The sequence below is a fragment of the Rana temporaria genome, chromosome 2, assembly GCF_905171775.1.
Source record: "Rana temporaria chromosome 2, aRanTem1.1, whole genome shotgun sequence".
Taxonomy (NCBI): domain Eukaryota; kingdom Metazoa; phylum Chordata; class Amphibia; order Anura; family Ranidae; genus Rana; species Rana temporaria.
The window spans coordinates 440,482,872-440,493,490 of NC_053490.1; positions in this window are offsets into that span (position 1 = coordinate 440,482,872).

Below are 10,619 nucleotides of genomic sequence, written 5' to 3' on the forward strand. Positions count from 1 at the left end.
AAGTTTGAGCAAGCTCTCCGTCATCCAATTATCTATCAATACGAGGCAATTTTCTAGTGCGTGGTATTGGTCTTTTTTTTCCGGTGATGCAAAGGTAAAGTTGAGTGTCATCAATGTAGGAGTCTGGATTTCTTTAGATGCTGTTCTGGGTTCTTTAATGACCTCCTGGATGAGTCGTCATCATGCTCTTGGAGTAATATTTGTAGGCCGGCCACTCCATGGAAGGTTCACCACTGTACCACGGTTATCTCCATTTGTGGATAATGGCTCTTCCAGTGGTTCACTGGAGTTATAAAAACCTTAGAAATTACTTTAAAACCCTTCCTAGACCGATACATGTACATTACTTTGTTTCTAATCTGTTCTTGAATTGTTTTATATTGTGGCTTGATGTGTGTCTTTTTGTGATCTCTTAGGGCCCTTTCACATGTACGGACCGTATGTCCCCATTTTCATCCGTCCGTTGCGGATGAAAACGGGACATACATGGGTCCCTATGTGATTACGGGTGTCAGCGGATGACCATCCGCTGACACCCGTAATTTGTCCGCCTCCGCAAAGATCTGCATTTTCGGACGGAAGAAAACCCTATTTTTCTTCCGTCTGCCGGATATGATCGGATGAACACGGACATACGGTCCGTGTTCATCCGATTCCCCATAGGGGAGAGCGGAGGAAAGACAGGGCGGTCCCTGCCAGCTGCCAGCTCAGCGGGGATTTTACGGAGGATCCCCACTGAGCTGTATGGACACACGGAGGCAGATCATTACTGATCCGCCCCGTGTGAAAGGGCCCTTAGCGTGCTTCACTTTGTCAGACAGTTCCTATTTATGTGATTTCTTGATTCAACAGGTCTGCCAGTAATCAGGCCTGGGTGTGGCAAGTGAAATTTAACTTAGTTTTCCAAACAATTGTGGTTAATCACAGTTTATTCATGATTCAGCATTGGAGGGGGCAATTCCTTTTTCACATAGGGTCAGGCAGGTTTGAACAGCTTTTTTCCCTTAATAAATACAAAAATTATTTAAAAAAACTGCATCTTGGATTTACTCAGGTTATCTTTGTATAATATTAAAAATTGTTTGATGATCTGAATCATTTAAGTGTGAGAAATATGCAAACAATAAAAAAATCAGGAAGGGGGCAAATACTTTTTCACACAACTGTATACACACACACGCGCACACACATACTGTATATATTTATATATTTCAGTTTTATGTTAATAGCATCAACCGGTGGTCCTTTTGGTGCTTTATCTCAAATGTTGGTCTTATTAGTATTTTATTAAACAACATATATGAATACCAACCTGTTCATCTGAATAGAATAGCAATGCTAATTTAGGATGCCATGTTTATTATTATATTTAGTATAGATCCCTACTGTCATATAAACTACAGATGAAAATGGTATCTCACCTATCTATTCATATTTCCATATGTTCCTAACCCTGATGAAAGGGGAACTTTCACACCACTGAAGTCCTGTGTTAGGCTGGCCATACATGTTCAATTTTCTTGTACAATTTTCCTTTAGATTTACCTTAACCACTTAAGCCCCAGACCAAAATGCAGCTAAAGGCCCAGGCCAGGTTTTGCGATTCGGCACTGCGTCGCTTTAACAGACAATTGCGCGGTCGTGCGACGTGGCTCCCAAACAAAATGGACATCCTTTTTTTCCCACAAATAGAGCTTTCTTTTGGTGGTATTTGATCACCTCTGCGGTTTTTATTTTTTGCGCTATAAACAAAAATCGAGCGACAGTTTTGAATATGATGCAATATTTTTTACTTTTTTCTATAATAAATATCCCCCAAAAATATATAAAAAAACATTTTTTTTCCTCAGTTTAGGCCAATACGTAATTTTCTACATATTTTTGGTAAAAAAAAAAAAAAAAAAAACGCAATAAGCGTTTATCGGTTGGTTTGCGCAAAATTTATAGTGTTTACAAAATAGGGGATAGTTTTATTGCATTTTTATTAATTATAATTTTTTTACTACTAATAGTGGCGATCAGCGATTTTTTTCATGACTGCGACATTATGGCGGACTCTTCAGACAATTTTGACACATTTTTGGGACCATTGTCATTTTCACAGCAAAAAATGCATTGTTTATTGTGAAAATGACAGTTGCAGTTTGGGAGTTAACCACAGGGGGCGCTGAAGGAGTTATGTTTCACCTAGTGTGTGTTTACAACTGTAGGGGGATGTGGCTGTAGGTCTGACGTCATCGATTGTGTCTCTCTATAAAAGGGATGACACGATCGATGCACCCACTACAGTGAAGCGCGGGGAAGCCTTGTTTACATATGGCTCTCCCCGTTCTTCAGCTCCGGGGAGCGATCGCGAGGGGGTGGCTAGAAACGAATAGCCGCCCCCTCATCCCGGATCGCTCCCAGATGATTTCCGACCGCCGCATGTACCGGGGGGGGGGGGGGTCCCGATCGGACCCCCAACCCGCAAAAAGGCAGGGACGTACATGTACGCCCATCTGCCTGTACGTGCCATTCTGTGGACATATATGTACATGTGGCGGTCGTTAAGTGGTTAAACTATGTAGGACCTGCCTAATTGGATACAGTTGAACATTGTTTCGTTTGTTTGACTTCATATTATATGGTTTCTGGAGGTAAAGCTAAAGGAAAATTGTACAAGAAAATTAAACATGTATGTCCAGCCTTAGACAATATGACTCAAATACATTTGCAACTGGTCTGACACTGACTCTTTTATTCTGTCTGCATTTGTCTGACAGTGTGGTACCACTACCTAGTGGTACCACACTCCAATAAATGAAATTTGAATTTGAAAAAAAAATAAAAAGAGTTGCCTTTACTGACTTGTTTTAACCACCTCCCTACCACTGTATTATGAAAAAAAGGCAGTGAGATAGATATGTATTTCTGGAGCGCCATTTAAAAACATCACACCAGAATAAGGCACGGCCAGCCAATGCACACTTATCCAATGTGAGCTGTGCTGTCAGTGGCCAGCTCAGATCAGGAAGGCACTGTACAGAGCTGATCTGAGCAGCTCTGCATGATGTGATTGCTGTACCATGTGATCCCAGTGCCGATAAATCATAGTGAACACATATGTATACAGGCTCCTCTTCCTCCTTTGTAATAGGAGTAACTAATGAATGAATCAATAATTTATTACTAAAATCAACCACAAATCATGATACTCTCTATTCTGCCGGTATCCTACAAACAAATTAAGAAAAGTCTGATTAGGCACTTCCTGACAGCAGCCTGCTCTGTGATCGCTAGATGTTGGCGGCAGCCTGAACCATCATATTTGGTCGCTTGGGCTTGTAAAATGAAATATATTGAGTATCTGGAAAGCATGATTGCCAGAGACTAGGACAAATCTGAATCACACAGCCTCATGTGGATGGTTTGGTCTCTTATTATTCTTCCAATGGTGCCTTTTTTATTCCTACTACTGTTTGAGTGCGCACGTACTTTCGGGGATCTCGTTAGGGACGCGTGCCTTTTTATAAACGTATTGATACTTTTGATACTCCTTTTTCCTTATGTTATCCTGTTATCGGGCTCACCAATCTATGGTAGCATCCTAGAAATAGAGGTGGTGTGACAAGAGTCACTTTGGGTAAGGTACTCTTTGTGAGGTGTTGTTACTTTGGATTCAGGTCCATGTCCCCCCAAGACACACAGACTCTGGGAACCCTGTATATGCCATATTAGAAATAGTGACCGATTCATACTGTTGGGACACATACTGTTAGAAAATGCTGATGTCACCAACTCCAGCCATCTGTCTGTTGTCTGCTATAATGTAAATAAGTCTAGTGTGGCTTCTAAGAGTCTTTCACCCATTGATGTTTGTGCTAATTAACTCTGCTTTTGTGTAAAGGCGTTCTGTGTTGATATTTATGATAATGTGTATTGTATAAATCGGTGAGCTAGGAGACAGCAAGGCTGCTCTAAAAGCTCATATCTCTTAGCACCTTGTCTGGGTAAATTATTAGTAAACTAGCTTATGTTAACTAGGTTTCTGGTTACAGTTTGTATTGTTTTCCTGGTGTATATATTTGTGTGAGATTCCAAATAAAGCAGGCTGTTTCTGATGTACTCCAAGACTGCTGTTGTCTGGTTCTTGGGGTTTACTATAGCCAGAGCCATTGGTCTCGTGTTCCAGGACTTAGGAAGAGATATACTGACGGAAGCACTCAAGCTGAGTGTGGGAAGTTCTGTCACAATTACGAGTCATGGCTAGTGACTGGGTGGGCTAAAAGATTTTGTATTGTGTGGTACGGGACAGAGAAAACATTTACGGTTGACATGTCCTGTTGAGGACAAGGGTTTGCCATAGGTGGTTTTCCAAATGGACATCCATATATGTAGACAATTTATCCTCTAGATTATAAATGGGAACCAATTGTTTTCTGTTCGATTTTTATTATCATACCTAAAATGTATTTGATTAGCTTTTGCTATGATAATTTTTGTTCTTCCTCTCTATGTGGTATAATTTGACCACATTGTTATGATTTCTACTGCTCTCACTGTAAGGCACCTCTATGTACGGATAGGTCTGTTTTCCTGTTATGGATATGTTTGTACCTTTTTTATCCATCATGGACATTTGTCTTTTCTACAAAAACCCCCAACTACTAGATTGGAAAGACTATAAAAGTACCAATGGTGTAAAAAAATATCAAAATAACTTATACAAGTTAACATTTTTTAAAGACATGAAAATATACACATATACCACAAACATCAAAGGCAATATGTTGCAGTAGGGGACGAGAGACTTGCTGTAGCCTTGGAAGCTACAACAAGTCTTTCATACCCTACTGCAGTAGGGTTGAGACTCAACACTCAGAAGAGCACCACATTGCCTGTGATGTTTATGATTGTGGTATATGTGTATATTTTCATGTCTTTAATTTTTTTTAACTTGTATGAATGAATACTTTTGATATTTTTTTTACCCCATTGGAACCGTTATAGTCCCTCCAATCTAGTAGTTAGGGTTTTTTGTGCAGTTTATCTCTCAGGATGAGGTACTGGACATTATTTGTCCAACTATTGAGGGTTCTACTATGAGTCCCTCCTCCCATTATTCCTTTTTCTTCCATTTGTCTTTTGTACTTTATTATCTGCAAGACTTAATAAACTAGAGATTAAACATAACTTATTACTAGAAGATCACAGGCAGCAGCAGATTGTATAGGTGTTTTCTAGATTGTGGGATCACATATCACCCAACCCTTTCACTACCCTCCTTTTCTGCACACCTGTTTAGCAGCCTCTCTCTGAATGTATATTATTAACCGCTTCAACCTTCTTCTACCTCTGTGTATGACTTGATGCACTGTATTTAGTGCACCATGAACAAGTTCCATGTTTTAACCACTTTAATACTAACATGTTTCTAAATTTCCCAAAATTGTGGCAAAAAATGACATCACAAAACCTTGTGAGCACCAATATTGCCGCTCAAGGTACTCTGCTGGTAAAGAATTGGGTGTCTCACAGCAGTGTAAGGTTGTAGTCTTGATCCAGAAAGCAGTGAAGCATGAAGAGATAAGAGACACCACTCAAAAGGTTGAGAGGAATGTGAATAGCCTGGAACTCCTCCCAAGCCTCCAAAAAAAAAATCTGATCACCTTGGGGTGCCTACTCTCCAAAAAGGGGTCATTCTCCTTACAGAAAGTACCATAGCAGCTGGGCCATTCTAGCAACTTTATTTTCTTTCTGTGAAACCAATTGAGAATTTCCTTGTTTTTTTGTTTGGGATCACTGTCTTGTTGAAATGTCCACCCTTGTTTCATCTTCTTCATCCTGGTAGATGGCATCAATCATTTATCAATAATGTTTTAGTACATTTCTGCATTCATCCTTCCTTCAATGATATGAAGTTTGCCATTGCCTTCTGCTAAAAAAAAAGCCACACACCATGATGTTCCCACCTCCAAACTTCACTGTTGTCATTACCAAAATGGAGAGTAAATTAACAGAACAGAAAACCAAATCAATATTTGGTGACTGCCCTTTGCTTCTAGGTACGCTTGCACACAGTCTTTGAAGAAACTTGGCAGGTTGTTTGTTCCAAACATCTCGGGGAACTAACCACAGATCTTCTGTGGATTTAGGCTGCTTCAAATTACTTTTTTCTTCGCATAATCAGACAGACTCGATGAGATCAGGGCTCTGTGGGAGTCAAACCATCACTTCTAGGACTCCTTGTATTACTTTAGACTGAAGATAGATCGTAATGACATTGGCTGTATGTTTGGGGTCGTTGCCCTGCTGCAGAATAAAGTTGGGGGCCAATCACAAACCTCCCTGATTGTATGGCATGAGGGATAAGTACCTGTTTGTTTCTTAGCATTGAGGACACTAATGATCCTGACCAAATCTCCAACTCCATTTACAGAAATGCAATTCCAAACTTGCAAGGAATGTCCATCATTCTTCACTGTTGCCTGCAGACACTCATTGTACTGCTCTCCAGCCCGTTGCAAACAAACTACCTCCTGCTACAGCTAAATATTTCAGATTTAGACTTGTGACTCTAGAGAACCTGCTGCCATTTTTCTGCACCCCAGTTCCTATGTTTTCATGCACAGAACATAGAATCAAAACTAAGCGACTCAACTATGCACAAAAGCATAGGAACTGGGGTGCAGACAAATAGCAGCAGGTGCTGCCATAAGGAACTGATTCTTGATTATGAGAATAGCAACATTAAAATTGTGCTTAATAGTTAAAACTCCAACTTTTAACAGTCTTGAATGTGTGAATAGTATACAGTATATCTACATGTAGAAGTTTGACAGCAGACATTTTGTCATCTGCCTAGATACTACATGTTGTCATCTTGGAATGTCCAGGGGCTCAATTCAAAAATGAAAAAGGCATTGGTATTTAAATTCCTCCATCGCTACTCCCCGGACATTTGTATTCTGCAGGAGACACACCTTGTGGGCGGTAAGGTCCTCAGCCTCCGTAAGCCTTGGGTCGGACATTGTTATCACACCACCCATTCCAATCAGGGTAGAGGAGTTAGCATCCTTTTTCGCAAGTCCCTGCCATTTATGCTGTTAGACCTGCATCTGGACCGAGGGCAATTATGTGATACTTCATGCTACGGTTGATGGTATGCCCCTGGTTCTGGTGGGCCTGTATAACCCCCCTCCTGCCACTGTTGGACTCAACAAGATTGCACAGGTGGTGGCGACCTTTTCAGCCGCAGCAGTGCTCTTGGCGGGCGATTTCAATATGGTACCCTGCCCACACCTAGACAGAATGTCTTCTGGTCCGGCGGTGGACTCTCCACTCTCCCAATGGGCAGATGTTTTTGGTCTCACAGATGTGTGGAGGTGGAAGAACCCGGGGGTTAGGGGATATACCTGTAGCTCAGCAACGCATATGGCCATGTTACGAATTGACCTCATGTATGTGAGCAGCCCGGTTTTAGCTAAAGTGAAGTAAATGTCTATGCTGCCCAGGGGGATCTCGGATCATGCTCCTGTTCTACTCAAACTACATACTAGAGTAGCCCCTAATAGCTGCCTTTGGCGCCTCTCAAGATACTGGGTGTCCGACGAGCGGGTGGAGCCTGAGATAGAATCCACTTTTGTGGAGTATTGGTCCCCTGATCTCCCGGGATCAGAATCCCCTGGTCGATGGGAGGGATTCAAGCTCCATGTTAGACAACAATATCTGTCACTTATACAGTCTGCACGCATTTCCTCCTGGGCTTCGCTTGCCCAGGCAGGCCAGACGTTGGAGGCGCAGTATGTAGATACTGGTGGGAAGAGGCAAAAGGCGAACCTAATGGTGGCTGTACGGGAGGTTCAACTTCTTAGACTGGCAGCGGCCAAGAAACAGCTGCTCTACCAGTCACAGAGGGTGTTCGAGCAGGGATAGAAGACTGGACGCCTGCTTGCTTGGAACTCCAGAGAGCCAGCAGGTTCTGCCACCATGACCAATATTCAACTGGAGTCCGGTGGGCTGCTGTCGGACCCCGGGGGAGATTAATGCTTGTTTTGCCGCCTATTACGAGGAGCTCTATTCCTCTAAAGTGGATTATTCTCCTGAGGAACTTTTTTTGTACAAACTAGAATTTCCCACGCTATCGGAGGAAGCCCGCATGGCACTAGATGCTCCGATCACCTTGAAGGAAATTCAGGTGGCCTGGAGATGACGGCCTACCAGCTGAATTTTTCAAAACCCATTGTACTTCCCTAGCCCCGCGATTTAGGGGGGCTCTGTTGACTTCCCTCAGGGAAAAATCATTACCGTCTTCTATGCAGCGTGCTGTAGTTGTAGTCATCCCTAAACCAGGAAAACATTCTGCCCTCTGTTCCTCTTACAGACCAATTTCACTGAATGTGGATGCAAAAAAATTTACTAAGGTATTGGCGAATCGCCTTAATACAGTGATACTTTCGGTGATTCATGGGGATCAGACTGGCTTAATGCCGGGCAAGGGGACAGACATTAATTTGCGGAGATTGTTTACTGTTATTGACCGAGTGGCTGGGAGGGGGAGGGAGAGGAGGTGGTTGCTTCCCTTAATGCTGAGAAAGCTTTTGACTCGGTGGAGTGGGAATATCTATGGGCAGTTCTTGAGAGGTTTGGCTTGGGCCCGAAGTTCATATCCTGGCTTAGGATGTTGTACACCAACCCGACAGCCAGGGTTCGAACGGATGGCCTTCTCTCTGCATCCCACTTCGCCGTGATCCTATGACTAAGTGGCGTTGTTCAGCCACGTAACGCGTGAGGAAAGCTGTGAGCCGTCGGTGACGTCATCCCTGCTCTCGGCCGGGAGCAGAGAGGTTCAATACATCGGATATTGTATTCTGAAATGCGAGTGTTTTATTACTTTTTATTAAAGTTTATCTGCGATTTTACACATTGTGAGCGTTATTCCTCCTTGCATGCACTTTGTGGGAGCCATTGATTCAATGAAAGAGGGACTGGAATTGTGATCACACGCTGCTGCTGTGCTTGGAAGTGAAAGTAATCTGCAGACATACTGGGGAAGTGAAGCTGCGGCCAGTGGGAATTCATAAGGCTTATTATAAGCCTCCTAGAGGTGAGAGGCTGGTACTACTGGTCACCTGGAGTGGAGCATGTTTTTTGGATTTCTTTTTGAGCACTGCACTTTAAGTTTTATCCTGTGGACATCTTACTGGGCTGCATGTCTTGGATTTTTTCCTGGATTGATATTCTGCACATGTATTATTCACAATTGCACGAAGACTGTTTCACTTGAATTCTTATTATGTTTGGACTTCTGTTTCAATGATTCATATATCGGATGAAATTAGCTTTGTTGCACTTTATTAGCACTTATCTCTTTATGCACTTTATATTGTTGCACATATATATATTTATTGATGGTATCTAGGGGTGCAACGGATCAAAAAACTCACGGATCGGATCGATCCTCGGATCAGGAGTCACGGATCGGATCATTTTTCGGATCAGCAATAAAGGGAAAAAAAGACTAATCTTGTTACAACCAACAGAGTTTTAGATTGTTATTTTCATCACAAAACTGAGCTTATGTGCTTAAATACAGTACATGTTAATCTGACGGACTGTTTACATGTTAAATTTTAAAAGCCGCAGCAAACCTGCTGACCTTACATGGTTGCCAATGTGACAGAACAGCTCCGATTTTCACATTTAGTTAAATGTGAAAATCAGAGCTGTTCTGTCACATTGGCAACCATGTAAGGTCAGCAGGTTTGCTGCGGCTTTTAAAATTTAACATGTAAACAGTCCGTCAGATTAACATGTACTGTATTTAAGCAAATAAGCTCTGTTTTGTGATGAAAATAACTGAATCTAAAACTCTGTTGGGTGTAACAAGATGTCCGCTTGACCCCTAATCACTATCATTACTCTGGTATCATCGGTGTCCCTCTCCACTCTGGTGTCACAGCGGCTCTTCCTCCTCTGGTGTCACCCCCTCCTCTGATGTCACAGGGCCCCCCACTCCTCAGGTTTCACCCCCTCCTCTGATGTCACAGGGCCCTGACAGTCGCTATTATAAATGGGGCTGGAAGAGAAGTGGTTAATTTCAGGGCTCATCTTTAAATAAGATCACCCTTAATTAGTGGATTCCAACCACAAAATCGTAATTTCTGAAATGATGCCTTGCAATTCAGGCTGAAATAAATAGTTATATTGTGGAAGAGCTACATTTATTATTGCTTCCAACTACTATTGTATTGGGGTGGGGATGGGTAGTCTCATTCTAGCAAAAAGGATTTTGCAGCATAGAAGAAAAATAATTTCCTAGAGCTTCTTAAGCCAAGGTCCTCACATAAAAAGGAACAGGAAAAATTTTAATGATAGAGTTTGCAATTTCTTCAAAAGTTTTATACATTGAGACTAGAACATCTGTAGAAATGTATACACAAAAATGTATAGATTTATTAAGGTTTGTACATCTGTAGAAATATGCCAATTTCAATGCTACAGTTGTAATATAAAGGTCACCCCCTCCTCTGATGTCACAGGCCCCCCCTCTGGTGTACAGACAGCCATGCATCTCCTACCGTCAGGTGTAGATCTGTCTCCTCTCCACATGTCTGTGGTCCCATCTTGTTCCACCCAGT